We start from the raw sequence: 22338 nt of genomic DNA, 5'->3' as shown, positions 1-22338 counted from the left end.
TTATATAAAGCATATGATACTTGTAACCCAACTACAGACATAAATACTCCTTAGTCGCCTAAGTGGTCATCACTTGGATCCAGACAACTTGGGGGATTTAAAGGATTTAAAATAACTGACAAAATTTTTGTGATCAATGATACTATGAATCTCAGGTGATACTAGACATTAAAGTAGTTCTGAAGATGCTTTCTTCAGAACTCACAATTATTTTAGTCAGCCTTTACTGCCCTCCACTTCAGAATATAAAATCACAAAAGCAACAAGTACAGTGTCAGGAGGAAGGAAGGGAAATAAGGCTAATAAATTTTACCCAGTCTGAATAATCAGTAAATTGTTAGACATGTGCAGCTGAAACCTCTTCACTTCAAACTTGTACAAGCATCACCACTACAGAATGAAATTACAGCTACCACTGGACTATATTTAGGTTGGTTCACTAAAGTTTGCTTATAGTGGAGTGTTAGTTCCATGTATTTGTGTATCCTTCTCAATGAAATATATTTTGGGAAATCCCCTTGTATAGTAGTGAACTTTATCAAATGGGATGTGTGCTGCTCTGTGACTATCTCAGATTAAATCAGTCTAACTTCCATATATGTTAGATAAAGGCTGTACACTAATTGGAGGCATTGCCTGATGCTGGTAATTGAGATGTGAGAGGAAAGAAAGATCTGTTAGTTTCGACCAAAGCCAGATATGAGGGAATGAATGAATGTTATTGTGTGTTATCTGGCTGACCTGCAAAGATCTTGTTTTGCCTGAAGCTAGGTAAAGCAAAAAATTTAGAATTTCTTAGTCAATGGCTAAAATGAAGTGACGGTCCAGTCTTACCCCATAGATGACTGCCCCACAATAGCCATCTACCTCTAAACTGAAGAGAAAAAGTTAGGCGACTTGTGACAGGTATTCAACTAGGAGCTGGATTGCACTGTGGAAGCATGTTTTTCTTTTGCCAGTACCTAAAGAAGGAGCTCAGAGTAGCTGAGATAAAAGGCACCTTCGCTGGGTGTATCAAGAGAGGTGGAGGGTGTCAAGCTCTGCTGGCACACAGTGAGCCAAACAGACTTTGCAGCAAGGCCAGAGTGCAAAATGTTTAATGATCCAGCCCTTGTTCTGGCACCAAAGAGACCAGAAAACATGAATGGGGATGCTGATATCAGAAGAGTGAAGCTGGTAATACCAGTTTGTGGCAGAAGCTGGGCAATGACTCCCAGCAGTACCCACACCACCCACTCAGGCAAGGAAGTGAATTCCCTCTTCTTTGCACCTTGTTTCTCAAGGCCATGCCAGCAGACTACTTGGCTGAAAGGGAAGTTTTCAGAATCTGTGAATTTTTGAGGTGCATATTAGCAAAATACGCATTTTGCAGTTTGTAAAGATAACCATTTACAGTGGAAACCAAATTGTAAGTTATGCCAGCTCTCTTAATAGAAAGTAGTGGCAGTGTTACCCCAGTCAAAACCAGACAACATTGCTTGTACTCTGAAAGAGATGAGCATAGTAAGTACTACCCTTTATGAAATATAGACCATGACACACCTCTCACCTCAAGCAGTTTGCAAAGAAAGGCTTTGACCTTTCAAGTAAGTGAGCTTGCATTTAACCTCTGTCACTTTGAGCAAGGGGAGCCAGTGGGGTTTGTGAACATGCCAGATGTAGGCAGATACTGTACTAAGATTGGGGTTTAAAGTCCTAATCCTGCAAATACTTCCCTGTGCGTGAAGACACAGTGAAACCAGTGACACTCCTCATACTGCCAGAGCTGAAGAGCTGAACAAAAAGTATGCCTTTGCTGCATGCCAGGGAAGAATAAAGTGCTTTGTAGGTTACCTGCATGTAGCTGCTGATGGACTTTTTGTTGTGCTGATTGAGCTCACTTAATGAAAGTTTGGGTATCTTCACGTAACGCATTTCTTGGCCTCGCAGACTGACCTGTTGATCTGCTTTTTCTGCCAGCAAGTGGCTGTAATAATGTCAGTCTTTCACTACACTGTCTTTCTAAATCCTTTTAATAGTCATTGGATCAAATGGATAACCAAAAGTACACAGTGTGTGGACACTGTTGATTTCTAATCAGCACTATGTTGTGATCCTGAAACACTGTGTACCGTAGCAACTAAGGCTTTGAATGTGTAGCAAACAGAGCATGCATGTAAGAGCTGCAGGCAAGAGAAACTGGGGTTTGACAGAAGAGACTGCGACAGCCTCCTGAAGAATAGCCCATACTGAATAGAGTATTCACTGGGGACACGGGAGATGCAAGTCTATGCCGCTTTTGTGAATAATCTCTAGACATTCATTTATGTGCTTTGAATAGAAATTCCCCAAGTGGGGATAATACATATGCTTTGGGTCAGAATTTGGTTTTTGCTTGACCTAGAAGGGACATTTTGGGGGTTTTCATTTCTGCAAGAAAAGTAAAATGCAGTTTCACTTTGGGTCCGTCTTGAATCAATCTGGCAGTTTGATAACCAAACCAAAATATCAAATATTCAGACACACCTGCTACTAGAAAAATATTGGTCTCCAGTAGACAGAAAAAAAGTGATAAAAATAACTGCTTTAAGAAAGTTTATTGAATATCTACTTAGATGGCACTACGTTCCCATAAAGTATGTGATTCATTTCTTGTTTATGTTCCTGCACAACATGTGGAATTGGGATGCTTGCTCTTCCCACCAACAGAGTCTCAAGTCCAGGAAGTGAACAGTTAAGCTTCTGCAAAAGAGAACTCTGAGCAGCCATATATGTACCATATTGACTTACAAAGTCTCACTTACTCATTGTGCTCATTCTTCATACTATAATGAAAATAAGACCCACTGTCTCCTTGGATTTTTTCCTCCCAGGTTGTCTTTACTTTTATCTAAACCTGACTTCTAAAGATCACCTTCGCATCCTCAGGGCTGAGCTGGCCTTCTGCAAATGGGCCAACCCGTAGGGACTGACCAACACACTTCTGGAGTTTTTTCCACTCCCTGAGATGCCCATAGACAAAATTCAGGGGATGAAGCCTGGACAACTAACCTGCTCCTAGCTCCAGTGGTAGGCCAGGGTCCTACACCTAGGACTTGTTTTTGTGGTCCACTCAAACGAATGCTGAAGGCTCCCGGTCCGTGTTTCCTTCAGCAGGCTTGCAGCACAGGCAGGACACCTGGAAGAGGAGGTGACTCTAGGTATGACTCAACGCCTGCTAGGGCCATCAGGAGGTTTTCCAAGTTGACTTTAATGGGGATTATGCTTGAAGACACTTGCCCAGAGACTATACTCCCCATAAGCCACCACAGGTGAATCTAGATGGGTGCGTGGGCTCCAAAACCAGCTGGTGGGCAAGTTTCCATCAACACTGAAGGCTAAAGCCCACGGACAGCCGGCATGCGGCACCAGGCTCCCCCCAGCACCTCACTGGACCTCCTCGAGGCAAAGGTCTTCCCGGGGGCTTTCGTCTGTCTCACCTGCAACTGCCGCTGTGCCGGCAGGACAGGGACGATGGGGCTGCGTCCTGCGTGCAGGCAGCCGGGCAAGGAGCTGCTTCGCAGTCCCTTGCATGAGTGTGCAGCAGCCGGGCTGGTGGGTGCAAAGGACAGCCTTCACCCCCTCCTCCCGCAGTGGGCACCCGCCCCTCCACTGGCATTAAAAAGAGCTGCAAAGAGGTCAGATGCGTCATGCTCTGTGGGTTACAAGTAAAGGTACTAATTAATGCTTGGGATATGTGCAAGATCTTGAATTTAGCAGACGGCACACTCGCAACAGGGCTACTCCTGCTGCAAACAGACTCTAAAGAGGAGAAATCGAGTGTCTGTTGGTGACGTCCTTGGTGGACGTCCAGCTGGCCTCATCCTCAAGCCGCTCTAGTAGCACTGTGACATCCTTTGCACAAAGTGGAAGCCCTGCCCTTACATGTGCTGGAAAGGGCAGCACTGAGCATTTGTGTGGGATGCTGAGAGGCTTTCTAAGCTACCAGGAGGACTGGGGCAGCGTGAGGAGCTGAAGGAGGAAAAGAGGAATACACAAATGGCTCTGAAGCTTGCCTGGCACTCCCTCGCATGCAGCTGTGGTGCCCTGACAGCCTCAGGCTGGCCCAGCAGTGCCGCAGGGATGAAGCAGGGGGCATGCGGTGGGTGCCCCAACCCTGGCTGCTGCACAGGTAGCTGGGACCTTCTGCAAATAAGGCTCTATTCCTGTCGCGTTGGGCCCTTGCTCACCTTGTTTTGCGTCCTCACTTGACACAAACCCTTTGCAGCCACTTTCCAAAACCTGCTGTAAAGATATTATTAGCAGCAAGTAGACTTAAATCTCTTTAAGGAGTGTGCAATGCCAGGCTGGCCAAGCCTGAGGGTCTGGGGTGGCTGGCACTGGCTGGGGACCCTGGGCAGGACTTGGTGCGAGGAAGCCCTCTCGATGGGGCTGACATCGGCGCCCACACGGCTGACACCGGCTGACTTGTCTCCGTGCAGCCTTTGGGCCAGCGGGCACACTTGCATGCCCAGGTCCCTGGGCCAGCCCGGCCCCAGCACTGCCAGCCGCTGCAGGCTGCGTCCAAAAACTGTTTGCACCAGTGTCCTATGGAGCAATGTTTCACAGCCACAAGTCTGGCTGCAGTGCACACACAGTGACACATCCTCCTGAATACAGTTCGAAGCAGGGGCGAGGATTCAGGACTTCTTCTTTTTTAAAAAAAAAATAATAATTTTACTTTCTGTCTGCAAAGTAAGATGGTGTCAGTGAAATCTAGGCACCAAGTGTATCTCTGCTGGAAATATCAGGTTACACTCTGGGTTCTGGTGGATGCTTGTTTGAAATACAAGCTATGGGAGGTATTGTTTACAACTAAGACCAAGGAAATCACAAAGCAAGATAAGACTGATAGGAGATACAGTTACCTTCACGAAAGCAAATTTGTCAAAGAGATGAGGAAAGTTTGTGTCCTGACACTTCCAATACAAAAAGAAAATGGTTGGAAAATATTTACTACGCATCTCTGGCTCAAATGGCCTCTGGACACAAATGAGTGCGGACCTGCATATGTGCGTTACTGTTGAGGCATTCGGCCATCACATCTCAGACACCCATTTGAAGGGAAAGTTCCTCAGGAAAAGCAGCCAGGGCTGAAATAACAACATCAAGGAGAAGAACCTGGCAGGTCTCCATAAAGCTTGCCTCAGCTTACCACTTGTTCCAAGATGCCAGCCCAAGGAATGATTGCGGGAATGCTGAGGACACGTGGTCCAAACAGAGCTGCCGCCACTGACTCCCTGGCCAAAGGATGAAAAGAATAACTGACCTACCAGTCCGGCTTTGCTCTAATATATATTTATGCTCAGCTTTGGGGATGGGAGTCAGCTAAATAATTGCAGATCTTGTTTACACATTGTTCTGTTCATGTGACTGCCTGGATCCAGCCCTTTTACTCCTGAAAATGAATGGACCACTCTGCTCTCACTGCAGTGTCTGCCATCGAGGTGCATGCCTGCCTGTGCAAGAGGCTGTGCTGCTGCTGCTGCTGCTGCTGCTGCTGCTGCACAGAGGGGTCCTCAGCAGGGCTGGCTTTGGGGAAGCTCCCCTGGGGTGATGGAGCAGGTCTGCACTCCCCAGCAGCCCGCCTGCTCAGAGAAGCCAGCCTGCATGTGGAAACGTGCTCCTACTTGTTCCACAGAAAATCCCAGCAGGAAGCAGGAAAAAGGAGGGAGCCTCCTCCGGAGTATCGCTTTCCACATCCCACACTTTTTCACCTCTGACCCAAAGATGGGTCAGCTCTGACACAACAGTGAGACAGAAAAACCAGTTCAACATTACACCAGAAATCCTTCCTTTGGCCCCCACTTCTGCATGCTTACAACTTGCAGAGAATCAACTTTATGTCTGTGCACCACTTTAAGGACAATTAAACAAGTTTTTTAAAGAGTTAAGCACAATGCAAATCGCAAATTGACTTCTACTGGCCACCTGAACAAAGTAAATCTCACTCTTAAGACACAATCCTTTATTTTCTTATACACCTCACAGCCTCAGCATTACAATATTACTCATATTCCTGCATAGGCTGAAGCTGTATAAAGTAGGACGCAGAAAGCATAGGCCAGAACTGCAAAGAAATCTGTTTTCTGACACTCCTGCCAGCAGGGATTTTCTCATGTGCCTGCCAGCATGCAAGCACCATCATGTCATACTTCTGTATGTGCCATTCTCACTCTTAGGATTATGAGCAGGGAGAGAAAAAAGACCCTAAACAGTGCTGGAAAACTGGAAATCAAAACTGCGGAGTTTCCAGCATGACATACTACTCTAAAAACCTGAACGACTTTTTGATCACAAGGAAATGGGAGCATATTTGGAAATATGGGAGTGAGGGATCATACAAGGATATAGGCTGAACTTCTGTAGCTTACTATAAACCAAACAGCAGACAAATCCATAGACATGCAGCAGCAGTGAGCAAAATGCAGTAACCTGTCATGGAGGAAAAACATTAAATCCGTGATTTTGCTGTGGTTTTGCTCTCCCATACAGATATGTTCTTCACCAAACTGGGCAGATTGTATTTTACTGTCAGTGAAGCTTGTTGTAAGTTTAACAGTTTGCCCTGTTCATGAATTGGACTTACCTTCTTGCAACATCTTAATTCAGAAGCATTTGTAAAGGATTCATGTGACCAAGCATTAGCCTTTCATTGGCTCACAGACTATTTACATCAACTATTTACTATGGCAACAAATAGTCACCTCAAACACGTGGGCTGTCTTTATTCCATGATTACATGATTGCTAATTTTTAAAGAAGAGGAACACAGCCATAGAGAATAACGCAGCACCTAACCAAGGAGTCATGGACTCAGGAAGAGCACTGCAAGACACCTATCCGTCTGGCTGACATTTAAGAACTTCAGATATTTTTGTGAACTTTGTCAAAATACTTATGGACAAATAATACATCTGTGAGTTTATTCACAAGAATATTTACAAATCACTTTTTGTGATTTGGCCAGTTCTATCCCAGCTGGGTACATCTTGCTGCTGAAAAAGTGAATAATCTGAGCTCTGTTGTCGCCAATTACCTAGAAATAAGTGCAGATCAGTACAATTCGGTCTAGTGTTTTTATGAGCCAAAAAAACCCCTGCTGTAATGGAACGGTATGGTTCAAGAAGGCAGTGTGCGTTTTCCCACAGAAGGCAATGCACAGAGCAGCTTACTGAGCGCATCTTGGGAGCAACCAGTCTGTAGCATGTAACATGAACGTCACTGCACTGTCTGGGTCTGACAGCATCCATGAAACTTTAGAGGCATTTAGGAGTAAGGCATGCTTTTCTGCATTGTGTGAGGAGAAAGAGAAAGAAAGGTGGAGTCGTGGCATTGCCAAAGCTCTGTGTCTGCATTTGCAGGGGCTCTGCCAAGTAAGCGGGTCCTGGAGCCAGACAAGCATTGGCAGGAGCCGGCATTGGGGGACAATGGCAAGGCAGGGAGGAGAAAGCCCTGACCAAAACAGTGTCAAGTGAATGTGTGCTTCATGTAAAGCCAAGATGTCTTTAATCAGGCAGGAATGCTGAAGGCACAAACAGCTTTTAATGGGTTTCACACACGTGCAATGGCTGCAGCGGGATGCAGGAGCAGGGTGCGGTGCTCTCTGCACATCTGCAGACCAGGCACTGCAGGCTCCTCACCAGAAACGCTCCCCCATCACCCAGCGGGCGAGGGCAGCATACTCCAGGAGAAGCGTATCCTTCATGAATATCATTTTTGGAAATCATTTTTCAAATGTTTGGCCAGCTACTCCTATGAGCAGGCTCACCTTAACATACTTAGGGACACTGAGGGCTGATACGTATTTCTCTGGCCTTAAACCTGTCCTTACGAGCCAGCTGGGAACTAAGATGTGAAAGGGTGTATTAACTCTGGCAGCCGCAGGAGATCAGTGAAGCAGGATGTGATCTAACGATGCCTTCCTCCTCCCTCTGTTCTGAGTGGCGATCAGGCAGCTTAGTCTCCCTTGAAGATCAAGGCCCAGAAATAAGCACAGCCTGAGAGCACCTGCAGAATAAGAAGGAGTCACGGGATAGTTTTGGTTGGAAGAGACGGCTGGAAGCCATCCAGCCCACCCTCCTCAAAACAGGGCTAACTAACTCCAGAGTGAGACCAGGACCGTTTTCTGTCAAGCTTTGAGTATCTCCAGGGATGGGGACACCCAGCCTGCCCCAGTGTTTGACCCCCTCAGGGAAAAACCGTTTTTCATTATATCTTGTTCCAATTTCCGTCGCTGAAATTTGTGGCAGTTTGCCTCTCATCCTCAGAGCTTGGCTCCCATCTTTACTACAGCCACCCGTTAGGGAGTTGACGACAGCAATAGATCAAGCGCTCCAGCCCCCTCAACGCCTGGACTCACTCCAAGTTATCGGTATCTTTCGTGTGCCGGACACAGGACTCCAGCTGCAGCCTCACCAGCGCTGAGGAGAGAGAAAAAAAGATCATGTCCCTCGATGCAGACCAGGGCGCATTTTGCTTGCTGGCTGGCACACTCAATGTGCCGGCCACCAGGACCCTCACTGCCTTTTCTGCACAGATGCTGCTTTGGCCGGGCAGGCCCCCAGCGCATACTGTTGCATGGGGTTATTCCATCCTAAATGACAGATTTTATGTTTATTGCCATCAGGGGTATCCTGTTAGCTCCGGCTTGCTCAGGGGACCCTGAGTGGCAGCGCTGCCCTCCTAGGTAAAGACCACTCCTCAACAGTCCATCCTCAGACTCGGTCAAGATGCTCTCGTCCCAGCATCCAGCATGTTGCCAAGACTGGGACAAATGGCCAAATCCTTGAATTGTGGAAATCAGACTAGCTACGCTTACCCAGCTGGCTTTGCATGATACTTTAATACATAGTGACTGTGGACCTAGCCCCTCCTTTGAAGGCAAAGGAGATGGGAATTTTTTAATAATAAAGTTACTTTTCTCACTTAAAAGAAATGCTTTATGGAGTCCTTTCCTAAATAGGCGCCCGGGGGGGTTCCCAAGTGAACACTTTCAGATCCATTTCTGGTAAGTTCACACTGCTTTCAGCTTTCATTGTTTTATTATTTATGCAGTTTTTACTAGTAAACAATTCCTAGAAAATATTTGTTGTCAGTTTTATAAATTGACTTCATACTCTCTGAGGATTTTCGCTACACACAGAATTAAAATCTTCCTTTAAAAGTTCTCCCTAGTAAAATGCAAATTAATTGTTCACCACTCTTCTTTCCTTCAAGGCACAGCATCCCAAGAGCAGAAGTGGGTTTCTGTTGGCTGAGTTCCTTCAGTGTTGCACAGTTAGTTTTATAATCTCTCATTTTTTAGCAATTAGTTTCTCTTTAGCTGTGCCCTCATGATTTCAATTTATTTTTACAATGAAATTTTAAAGAAATGTTATAGCTACTGTACACCTGCGCTGTTAGAGGCAGGCATTCTGGATGTAAATTTGGCTTTCTTTCGAAGGTGAAGTGAACCCATAAACAAAATTAATTTCTAACTACACCCAATGGCTTTTTTTTTCACCACAAACTAGTTTAAAACCGTAAGATATCGTGCACCTCGACATGTCAAAAGACAGAACACGAAGTTGTTTTCCTCATTTCTCTTTCCTTAAGATGAAATATTGAATCAATCAGACCCATCCTTAACATAACTGCAGACACACCACTCTCTTCTTTAAGGCAAAAGTTTCAATTCTTTTTCACAGAGTGTAGTTACTGAAAGGTATCAGGCTCTGCAAGCATGCTTTTGCTCTGAAATGCTGTCTCCAGTTTAGCTGATGCAAGGCTTCAAACCCAGAGATTAAAAAATTACAATGAGCTCCAGACCTTGACCTGCAGGGAACATCCACTAAGAAGCCAGTTTTGTAAGAAAGGTCACCTTGCCTTTGGCTTCAGCTTAGATTAAAGAGAATATGGCCAGTGGTTTTGGCGCACAGAACTCAGTTTCTGCAGAAAAGGTTGTGGTGACCCAGGGATTTGTCAGGAATGCTCAGAAAGCCAAAGTCACCCTGGACACAGAAGGTCTCTTCATGGCATCCACACTCTTTTGGCAAGCCAGATACAAGTGTCATTCGCTACAGTTCTTTTCCAAAGAACTAGAGAAAGATATCATATCCAGTTTTTCATAGGAAAAAAAATACAGAAATATCCTTACGAAAACCCAATGGTGGAATTAAAATTACCTACATTTTACTAACACTTGCCAGGACATTGCCCCCTTGCCAGGTCCTGTAAAACATTTGGAGAATGAAGTCTTTTCTGTGTGGGTAAAATATCCCTCTGTACAGAGCTAATAAGTAACACAAGAGCCAGATTCTGGGCAGGGGGCAAGTAATAGTAATAAACTCTGCGAGTCTTTCCAGCATGTCCCAATTTAAAGACATCTAAACAAAGGAGCATCACCTTACAGCCAAGTGGTTCACCCTGGCTGTCGGGCTCCACTGGCCGCCCTTGGCATCCATCGCAGCCTGTGCTCATCCTCAGACCTCACGCTGCATGCAGCACACAGGGTAGGTCTGCACGAGACCTTTCTTTGGTGAAGAGTAAAGAGTCCCTAAGTTTATAGATAAATAGCTTCCCAAACTCATTGCTGTTTTATCTTGCAGCGGTCACATCTATTAAAGAGCTTGCAAGCTCTTTGAAGAAAATCATGAGCTGCAATCACATACACAATGGTTACATTTCAGTTTTACGTCTTTTCCCTGTTTCATTTTTAATTTTAGCTGCACTACTGCCATGCCAGCAAAACATGCCTTTGTCTTTTTCAGCCTGCATGACTGTGTGTGTGGGTGAGTGTGCATAGCTGGAGCGACAACCCACATGCTTACAAGATAGATACACTTGTTGGCTAATCATCCTTGCTGAGGAAAGAGAGAGAGGACAGCGGCTGAGGTAACTGTGTGGGAATGCAGAGCACCCGGCACTGGTGCCATGCTGAGTTTCAGTCCCCCACAAATGCCCATTAAGGTAGAAAGGGTAGACCGTGTATGTCTTGGAAGAGTGGTATTCCTTTTCCTACAAAAAGGTGTGTATGGGTCCAGCTGTAGAATCAGAGACCCATTTCCCTACTTGTTCTTTCACACGTTGTGCGGGAAAAACAGCAGATGCCAATGAAGGTGGGTTTTCTTGTTCTGCTTTGTTTTTTGAAGCGAGCTGCACACAATGCTTCCATAAGGGAATCTAGCATTTCAACATTAAGACCTAGGTGATGTCTCTAATAAAATGTACGTAGCAAAAGTAAACACAGAAACAGTTTCCAGGAGGAGTAGTAGCTAAGCAAAGCTGAAGACAACTAAACTGTAAGGTAACATACTGTGACATTTTTTATCCTACCCAATAAACAGGGACATATCTTGGCTACACCATGCCCACACCTTGCAAACGGGTATCCATTTAAGCATAGATACTGGGTGTTTCAGATCCTTCAGCAACATGGACTGCCCTGGCATGATGCTTATAAAGCAGTCTGGAGGTCGCAGTTCTCATTATCATACAAACAGCAGGGAAAGTCAAGGATGGGATAAATCTGGCAGGACTCCAAAGCATCCGTGCAGCCTTCCAAGGGAGACAGTTATGAGATGCAGAATTTAGCTCTCATCTCATCCCATTGAATTAAACAGAGCTACCACCAAGGTAGTTTGGCCCAATGTTTAGAGTTTCCTATTAAAGTTAAGCACAGCATCGCTCCTTTTTCGGCAGCAGGACACTCTCTGTGGATACATAAGGGTGGCAGTTTGCAAAACTGCTTTCAGTGGCTGCTCTTTCTTTCTGAGTTTTCACTCTGTAACAATATCCTGCTATATAAATACATCCATAAACGGAGACCCGATATTTCCTTCAGCTCCTGCAAAATTTAATGTTTCTCCAGTGTCATTGCATGTTCCTGATAACAAGCTGCACCATACGCAGAGGGAAGGTTCTTCTAATCTGGGCTGGATTTTCTGCTCCTCTCAGGGGGCTGCAAAGTCAGTGGTTTCAATGTCCAGACCTGTTCTACTTATGCTTGAAAAATAGTGATCAAGCAATGAAACCTTCCTGGAGAAAGGGCAAGAACATTTTTGTTTGGTACAATTTGCGACAACAAAAGACTGACACCCCTCACAGAAAGGGCCAACTTAGAGTTAACTCTTGTGCAGTTTCATCCACATCTCTCTTCAAGCCACATAGCAATGACTAATATGACTAGTGTTCATGTACATGTAAAGTGATAGGGCTCAAAATAACCGTGCCTCTGTTGTATGATTTGGGTGGGAGGAAAAACCCTTTCGGGTTTTCTCAGCTTTATTTGACGTAATTTTGTTGGCTGTTAGCTACTTAGCTTGGGACTCCTGAGTACTCAAGGCTCCCTGCTTACTTAGCTATACCGGGGCTGCAGGTAGCCCTTAATTTTGGTTTCAGGCAATAGCTGACTTCCCACGCCTTTGCTCAGGTCCACAGGTTCAGTTCAGAATTCAGGGAACAAATTGCAGTCTTTGCCTTTAAAGTCTCCCCTGACCTCCACCCTATCACTATCAGAAGTCCTAATGCTTGTCTGGACAGAACAATATTGAGACAGTTTACGAGGCAAAGTAGGCTGAGAGCCAGCCTGGTTGACCACCTTGCCCAGGTGACTTTTAGGTCATGTAAAGCCTGTATTCCTGGTGGCTCTTCAGCCCATATAAGTTAGAACAGGCTTCCAGCCAATGAAATTAGATGACACTGGAAAGCACCTGGACTAGCATCTGGACCTCAAGAACTGACATCTCTTATTTTTGTTCAACTTCCAAGTTGCAAGGAATTTATAGCTCTAGTTTGAACATACCCACATCCTGGTCATGGTATATGGCTTTTCACAGAGAGCTGTCCCTGCCCAATCATACCAGAAATAATCTTTTTCTGACCGACACGTAGAACTTCACTTCCAGTGCTTCTGAAGAGTTGCTGGTTATAATTTCTTACTTTCGTCGAAGATGTTCCTCCAAATAAAGTTTATTTGTCTCTGTTCCTGTATTTTAAGTTGCAATAAAGTCTGCCTGATTAATCAGATAGCACCGAACCTTATTACTCAATCTTTCACAGTAATGAGGCTGTTATGGTTGCCTTTTTTTACTTCAGTGGCAATAATGGGCATTAAATAATTACCAAAGTACTGCTATCAAATGCATACATTGAACTGCAATCATGTTTCCTTAGTAAGAAGTATAGCCCTCCTTGAGTTCTTAAATATGACTTAATCAGAATAAAAGGTCTTCCTGCCAGACAAAATTAACAGTGAAGTCTTGCGGTCCCCTCATGGGAGAGGCATACTCATAGGTGTGATCACTGGACCCTTGCAAGCATATCTCTGCCTTTAAAAGCAAACAGAATATGTAGCTTCCCCTTCCACTTTTCTAATGAAGAGAGGATCTATGGAAGCAGACTGCAGGGAGCTGAACAACCCACTTCTTGGACATCTTTATACACTTCACCTCTAAACTTCTGGGAACTCTTTTTTTCTGTATTTCTGGGGGTATAGTCCTTCTGCAGGGATCTTTTCAATATGCTTTTGACATGCCTGGATACTTACCATATACCTGCTGCCAGTACCTGAATTTTAATCATTCAGCCTCTAAACAGGGTATATTGAAAATATATATTGGTTCCACAGTGCTAGACACAGAAAGTCCCAGGACCGCAAGTTTCTTAAGAGTATCACATAGGGGAAAGATCCCCATGTGCTTGCCCTTTTCTAGTACCCTTCTCTAGACATCTGCTTTTGGCTACTGACAGAAAAAAATATTAGGCTGGATGGACCTTTCTTCTGAACCTATACGGTTATGTATTTTGCTGACCTATGTCCAAAAATCAAGCTACATTGCTCACTGTTCACATACGTGAATGCTGTAAAACATATTTTTGAATCATCATATATTGCTACAACATTATCTGCTAGGAAGAAAACACTGATAACATCTAAATGAAACCACAAAAGTGAGTAGTGACAAAGATGTGTTACATTATCTAATCCATCCTGCCAATGTACAGTAAACCCTATGACTTTTTTTGTGATTTTTTCCAATTTACTTTTCAAAAATGTTGTAGTACAGCATAGGAGAGTCTAGTGTTGGTATATCTAATTGGTATCTTATAAAAAGAATAAATACAAAGAATGGTTAAAAAAATAAAAATACACCCCAGATAACTGTAAGTAAACTGGAAGGACAATGACTCTTTTAGGAATAGTTCACATTTCAGATATAACATTATCTTTTTTCTCTTTTTTTTATTTTTTTTTTTTTTAGTAACAGCTTAGGCACCAATAAGAGCATCAGTGAAGGGCTTCAGATAATGAAATCCTAAGTTCTTCAACATTACCTGTGTTGAAACATGTGGACTCCATCTCTGGTACTTGGAAGCAGAAAGTTGGTAAGGAGACACTCTCTGCAAAAAGGAGAAGGGCTGGCATTAACACACTTTTAGCAGGGATGATTATTACAGGCAATTAGGCTACATAATTGCCCTAGGAGAGGAAATCATCTGCTGCTAAGAAACAAAGAAACCTTATTTTCTAGTAGCAGCCCCTACCAGATGATGTGCTGTTGCTCTGAAAGGCCTTACATAAGTGTATTTGGTAACCTCAGTTGTGGGCTATATTCAGTTTTCATTTCAATAAACAATATGCCTGCGGCAGATTAGAATATTACTGCGAAAGCTGAATCAGGTGGCTGCTTTCTTCTGCACTTACTGGAAGAGGAAATATTATCTCCAGCTTGTGGAAAGAACTGCAGCTTCTTGAGTCTTCTAGTCTTCTGCTATTCCCCGCAACCTCAAGCAGTCGTGGGGAACCCATCCACGTTACGCTTTCAGCAGGTAAGTGATTGGCTCCGTGTAGGTAGGTAAATCGCCTGGGCAGTGGGGAGCTCTGTGAGGCTGGGGCAGGGAGGAAGCCCCTTCCCCTGGGGCAGGAGAGCTGGTGGGCTGGGTGGCTTGGCCACCTCGGGATCCCTGGGGGCTGAAACACCCCTGCAGCCACAGCTCCTTTGGCATCCCAGGAAGCGTCAGCTGGTGACCTACTTGCTACCTTGTTCTGCTTTTACTTCAGCCCCTGTCAGAGAGGCACTGCAGAAACCTAAGAGGGTAGCCAAACCTTATGGACAGGCCCCCAGAATGCTGGAAAGCCTGGAGCAGCCCACTCCCGCACAGGGAAGCTGCACAGATACGTCTGCAGCTGCGGGCTCTGCAGAGGCAGCCATACAGGATGTGGGCCTAAGAGGGAGAAATGCAGGTTTGGGAGGTGGGGAACCAGTTCTTGCAAAATGTCCTTAACCAACCGAGGCTTGAGCTGTAACGTCAGCACTTCTGGGAGCAGAGCGTGCTCCAGCATCTTCTCCGCAGGGTCCTCCTGGCCTGCATGGGTTTATTATCATAATTAACACTGCAATTTGCTTTAAACGACACACCACAGTAAGTTGTTAGTAATTCAGGTGAAGGTACGGCAAGGCCAGTCAGATGTTTACCTCATAAACAAAGCATCATATTAGCCTTCAGTTCCATGCAGATAATCACCTGTAACTTACATGATGCAGCAGGGCTCTTACAACATCCATGAGCTCTGCAGCCTGGTTTCCTCTGGATGTGTATCTTAATGGCTCATTGTGCATGCTGCCTGATGCTGTTTCTACAGCTGAAGCATTTAGAAATCCTTTCGCCGAAGAGGATTTTCTGGAGTCCATAATAAGTTATGAGTACACATGGCATGCTTGGTATCAGTCAGGGCACTGAGTTGGTCTGGTCTATCTGGTTACCAATTTTTAGACATCTTGTAGGGCTTAATTATTTTCAAGAGCTCTGGTCCTGTGGCCAGCTAGTTCCAAAATTCATTGTGGAGAAGGAGTTCAGCGCTGCAATCGTAGGCATAGGACACCTCCTGCCACCAAACTCCAGTGACCATTTCCACACCTGATGCCTTCCACTCAGCCGTATCTCTCCACCTGTGCTTCCTCAAAAGGCAGTTTCTACTGCTTCCATATTCAGGCTAGGTAAAGCACCACTTAGCTCCTCTGGCAAACCAGGTACAGAGCAGCGTGTATTTCTTATTTGTTAGATATGGAATAATCAGGATGTCAAAACGATATTATAGCATTCCTGTAAGAAGCACCATGCTGTCTTGCCTTTAGCTGCTTTGCAAGACAAGCTTTTACACAACTCACTCCCTTCTTGCTTGAATAAATTTGGTGCTACCTCATCAGCTCCTGCATCTCAGATGCCAAGTCATGAGCCCTTGATACCAGTGAATTGACAATTACTGAGAAGCATAGCATGAGACAAATATTTCTTTGAAAAAGCAGCCCAGACCCTGTGGGAGAAGTAGGGGTAGAGGAGGTACAAGAGTTGAGAAACCCTTTGCATAGTTTTCCAACTGTTGCTGTTGTTTTTCCACTAAGTGACCTGCCCCATGGGAAGTGTGTAACACAGCCAGACCTTCAGAGCACAATATCAAGTTTGTTTGTTGGTTTGTTTTTTCTGTTAAAAAAGGCAAGCTTGCAGAAAGTGGCAAGCCAGGGAATTCCATTCTGCAGCAGTGGTCCAGTGGTAATTTATCCTCTGACAAAAGATGGAGCAGAGCACACAGAGACAAAATACAACCCTACTTGTACAGTTCAGGTTTGAATCATTCTGCATCTCCTTCCTGTGTATATATGCAGCGATGCTTAAGGGTGATATGCTCTTTTATATATACACCACGAGGATACATGTACTCTGTTTAGGTAAATGCATTGTATCTCTTCTGGAAATATGTCTGAATTATTTTACTAGTACAACTGTCATGATTCATTGCTCGCATTAGTTATCTATTTATCTAATTTAGCCACCCAGGTCCTCTGGTCCTTCTCAGGACTTAGCTCTAAATTAGGAATTTTTTTTTATATATTGCACATATCTTGAAGTGAAGCAAATCTTATAAAATTCAAAAGGTACCTTAGTATAGGGATGAAGACATGACATCCTTCCCAATTAAACAATATTCTCACATGTGTTACAGGCCATGCAGAATGGCTATGCGCCTGAAAGCTGGTTTAGATATTATAAAAGCAAACAAAGAGCACTTTTTAAAATTTATTTAAATCAAAAAAACAGATACTGGACTGAAAAATGCCTCTTTCCGGAGAGCCACACAGTCTACCTTTGCTTTAAATTAGACTGGCTAGCCAGATGGTTAGAGAGACCTGGGACAATTTTTGTCATCATGCTTAATAGGCAGAGAGCATGCTTCTATTACCTATGGCCCTGAAGTACAACAAAACACCTGTTTTTAACCTTGTGCAATTCAGTCCAACTCAGTGAGGCAGTGACCTATCCAAGGCTGAGCCTGGCATCAGTGTGGGTAAGCGGTTCCCACCCTAGACAGGGCAGGCTGTGCACAGCCCATCTATCGTTCCTCTGCAGCACTCCAGGAGGGGTAGCGTCCAAATAACACAGTCATTTAGTACAAACCATGTAGTGCTTGTTATTGCTTTCTTCTTCAGCAGTTTATTTGAAGGACTTTATAGTGCTACAGAAACAGAGCAGTACAGAAGACAGAGAACATCTGTATTAGTGAAGGATACAACCGATAGCTTGGAAAAAGTGAAGCACTTTACCATCCTTCTATTTTTAACTGCACCCAACTAGCTTGCACTTCATTGCACTCACTTTCCATAAACGTGCCTTCAACAGCATGAAACCACCTATAATGACAGTATGCATTTTTTTAATGCGTTCTTACATGCAGAAAAACAGCCTACAGTAAGGAGTTTGATTTTAACATAGGCAAACTTAAAGCACAGAAATGTTGTACCACAGCAATAGACATTGGCAGTGGTGTAAGATTTCATAGTCTCCCATTCAGTAGCTACCATCTCCTACCATGCAAGAAGATACATCACTTTGTGCTTATCTATATTTAAAAAAATGTTTTGTGGCATTGTAACAATTTAATCCAGTGATTCAGATCTCAATGTAAAATTTTCTTTTGGGGTACAGTCCTACTCATCCTTATGTCATCTGGAAATCATTTGCAAGTATTGTGTACCATTGTAGCTGCAAAGAAGGTCCAGCCGCATAACGAGTGGCAACTGAAGAGGATAGGTTCCACGCTGGGGACAGTCCCTGCTTTGGCCAGCACAGGACTCGCACGGTGCCCCGGCTGTCCTACAGGGTGTCGTGGCAGTGGGGCAGGATCAGCATGCATGGCCCATTGAGCCACCTGCTCCTCAGGCACAAAGGCAATGGGCCAGGCAAAGCCATCCCGACGCTGCCAGTTGGGCAGTGCTTGTCTATGACAAAAAAAAATCTTTGGCAACCACTTCTAGAAATAGTCCCATTCATCGTTCTTGCCTCAGAAACAATTAAGTTCAGCAAGCTGCTGCCAAAGCAGATTTTTAACCCTGTTAATTCAAGAGCATGCAATTGTTTAAAACAAATTGGTATGTGTATTACACTAAAATCTCTTCTTTTTTTTGAAAAGTAGGCCAACGTATTTCTCTTCTTTTATTGCCAAGACTTGCCTATTTATTCTTAATCAGCAAATAATTGTGCTGTATGTTCCTCAAGTGTGGTCCCGTGAATTGAATGCCCAATAGCAGCTGGAAAGCATTAGCCAGTCCCTTAAAGTATGTCTTCTGGCTTGGTTTCTTCCAAGAGAAATCCTGTTTGCATGCTCCAACTCTATTCTGCCATGTGAACCAGAGCAGGTTAACCGGCAAAGATCCACAGATTCACTTCAGCTGACCCAAGCTAAAACACTTACGCAGCTCTGCCCTACGGTACACGTTCTTAAGCAGAACGGTAAAGCCTGAAGTCTGGTGTGTAAGTTTATGGCTACACAGCTAAATAAGCTGACTGGTTGGACAGTTTCAACTCTGGGCTCCCAGCTGAGCATATAGGTATCTGAATGTATCTGGTAGGTTTCTAGTTGAGGTGCCTTGTTTCTGGAAGACAAATTTGAAACTTTGACCCTTAGTTACTTTTTTAGGCATTTCAATAGAGATTACTAAGCAGCATTGCTTCCTACTGGCTTCAGTAGGATGTGAAATCTAGGCTGCTATAGATTAGATGCCCCAAAACAGGGAGTAGGAAGCAAACCTTGGATTCACCGTTCTGAAAATTCTTAACTTCACGGTGTGGTGGGACAGTAAAAATTGCTTCTGATATTGAAATTCATCTTGGGTGTTCTTTGTTAAATTTTATCACTATTCTGCAATGGATTATAGCACATGGGACTTTCTACAGGGAGTTATAACAGCTCTTCTGGAAAAAAGAGGGGCTTTTTTCTCATCAGTTGTAGCATGCAGGAAGTACTAAATCAATCAGTAAACCTCTCGTTATATCTCTATAGCTATCTCTCCAACACAGGCCAAAAAAAAAAAGCCAAAAAAAAACAAAAAAAACAACCAAACCAACTAGTTTTCAATGAGTAGTGTGCACTCATACTAACTTTTCAAAGCCATGATTTCAAAGTAAAGCCAGCTCTACAGAGAGGATTAGGCACACAGAAGAAAATGATTTTGTGTTCTTTCCATGCATAAAAATCAGAAAATAAGCACAGCAGAACAATCATATGCCAGTGCAGTGGGAGACTGGAGGAAATTTTACAGCCACTACAACTGTTATGTCTGGGATCTGATTATACTTTTAAAGATACCAATATATTCAAATTAATACTTCACATATACGCCAATATTCTGAATGCTGTCTGTAAGGATTTCTTACTGCAGAACAATGAAGAATAATAGGAGTATTCACTCATTCAGTATGAAATAATTACACATGAAGTATTAACTCAGCTTTTCCAATATCCTATCATTGCATGTTCAGACTTTACAAAGTGAGCAAATCATACCTGCCGTGATGAAATGGATAAGGAATGAGCAGGAATGAGAAGCAGTTTTCATAAAAACCTGTAGAAAGAATGGCTCTGGTGAGGCATATGTACTGCCTGTACAACTCCATCCCTCCTCCATACTTGGTTTCTGCCCCTGCTACTTTACAATGAATGAGGTCCTGTGGATGCATAGTCATGAGCACAGCTGTCCACAATGTGTGTCCCTACAAGAAATACAATATTCACACATCCTTCTCCACACATCTCTCTTGCTCACACATGTGATGACGTTTTCTTCCACTAGTAATATACTGTCTGTATACTTGCCATGGTTTAACTTGGGCACACACAGCTCTCCTCCTGATGACAGGGGATCTGAGAACTGGAGTTAATAGATGTGTTGACATGAGCCAGGTCTCCCTTGTGTGTCAGACAGTGCTGCTATGGCATATTTCTGCCACTAGCATTTTTGCAAAGATTGTCTCCTTGCAGAACATACGTTAATCCAAACAGTCTCCACCTATGACTAAAACTCCACCAGTCTGCAGAACTCTAAGGCTGCAAAGAGGGCATGTCACTGCTCCTTCCCTGAGCATCCAGTACGATAAACGCTGTTTGATCAGATCGTCTAGCATTTGCACAGATTTTATGCAAACATTATTCTGTGCAGCAGTTTGCCTGCCTCTTTCTAATACACTTTTTATTATCTTCCTTTGTGTATTTCTCACTCAACAACAAAGACAAAGCATTGTTTACAACTGTATCCTGTGTGCCAGTATGCATATATATCCCAATAAGACAATAAGGAAGTTAACTCAATATAGCATACACTAAAAGAATCAGGAATCTAAAGAGAAGATCACCATCTATAACCATGAGAGAGAGAAAAGTAAAGTGATGCACAGAAGTGTAACAGGAAGAAAACAGCAATAAGTGAAGGAAACAGCATACGAGGGGAAATTCCTGTCAGTCAGCACTATTAGATGGTGAAATAGATACCCGGGCAGAAAAGTAAACACACTGCTCAAAAAATCTTAAATTAAACTTTATACATGACTTCATAAATAAAAAGTTCTTAGAAGTATGCACAGCACAACACAAATGTCTATGATCATAATATTTAAATACACAGTTTTGATCACGTAGTGGCACACAGGTGAAGAACTTGATGGAAAGCAGACCTTCAGCAGCAGAGCCAGAAGCACCACCGCTCCGTGACTTCACTCCATGTCCTGCTCCTCCTGTTGTGTCACTAGGCTGGCCCGTGTCCTGGAGAATGACCTTTATTATTAATAACTACTCACCTCAGTCTCCTCCCCAGAGCCCCCTGATGTGGCCCACCAGGGCACAACACAAGCCAGCCTGCGAAGACCGTGCAGCACGGCTGGGGTGCAGGCACCACGGCAGAGCTTCCAGCAGTCCTTTGCCAGCCCTGCAAATCCATGGTGTCCCTGTCCTGGGCACTTCTGTTCCCTGGGAAGGCAAGGTACGCTGCTTGCAGACACAGGAGGTTAGTGTGCCCACCCTCCAGATCCCCCAGATACCTGACAAAACACCCTGGACATCTGGTGAGCCGACCAACGTCTCCCGACCAGCTGTCCGCACTACAGTCAGTAATACCCAAGCCTACCGTCTATCTTTAATAACTGTATGGTTGCTCCTTGTAGTTATGTATCTGAGCATGTAAAGATGAAGTCTACTTGTATCAGTAGATACCAGCTGCTGAATTTTTGCTACATTAAGTAGTGTTGATCATTACAGATATTTGCAGCAACACATAACTTGCAAGTTACAGCTGCCTTTGGTTGCAACGCTGTATTAATAACATTTGCAGGCTAACTCAGTTTAATACTATTCACATTACAGTGTATCTGCATTGAGCCAGAAGGGATTTCAGGAGAATTGTATGGGCCACTAAAATAAGAAATTGCGTACCTCCCACAAGGCATAGCTTGCAGCTTCACAAGACTACTGGGGAGACGAAGGTCAGCCTCCATCTTCTAAGGGACTAGAGGCAACATCCTCACAAGGGTAGTTCGGTATTGCCTCATTAATTTCATTGTTTGCTGCATAATATATTTCTTCTATAAAAGCTGGAAAGTTAAACTTCCTACGAGGTACAACTGTCTATGCCTACTGTCTCAGCCAACAAATCAGTCACACTTTTTCCCTGCTATACTTTAATTGTATATGTAATTTTATATGTAATTGTATACATGCTTGAGAACTTCCTTCAATCTTCTCAGGCTTTTGTTTACTCAAGGCCGTAAAGTACTGCTTACACTTTACATAAAAGTTAATTTCAGGACAGTTCACTTTGATCTGTTCTTCGCTCTGAGTAGTGATTAGGCCCCGAGCAAAGAACAGAAATATGTTTCTCAGCTGTAAAACCATTGAAAGTGAAGAAACATGCATTTGCTAAGGGAAAAATATAAAAATGTATTATAAAGCATCCAGACTTGATATTTTCTATATATCAAGGCAATAGCCTTAAAGGCAGTTCCTGTTATCACAGC

The sequence above is a fragment of the Haliaeetus albicilla genome, chromosome Z (assembly GCF_947461875.1).
Source record: "Haliaeetus albicilla chromosome Z, bHalAlb1.1, whole genome shotgun sequence".
Lineage (NCBI taxonomy): Eukaryota > Metazoa > Chordata > Aves > Accipitriformes > Accipitridae > Haliaeetus > Haliaeetus albicilla.
This window is presented reverse-complemented; position numbering follows the sequence as displayed.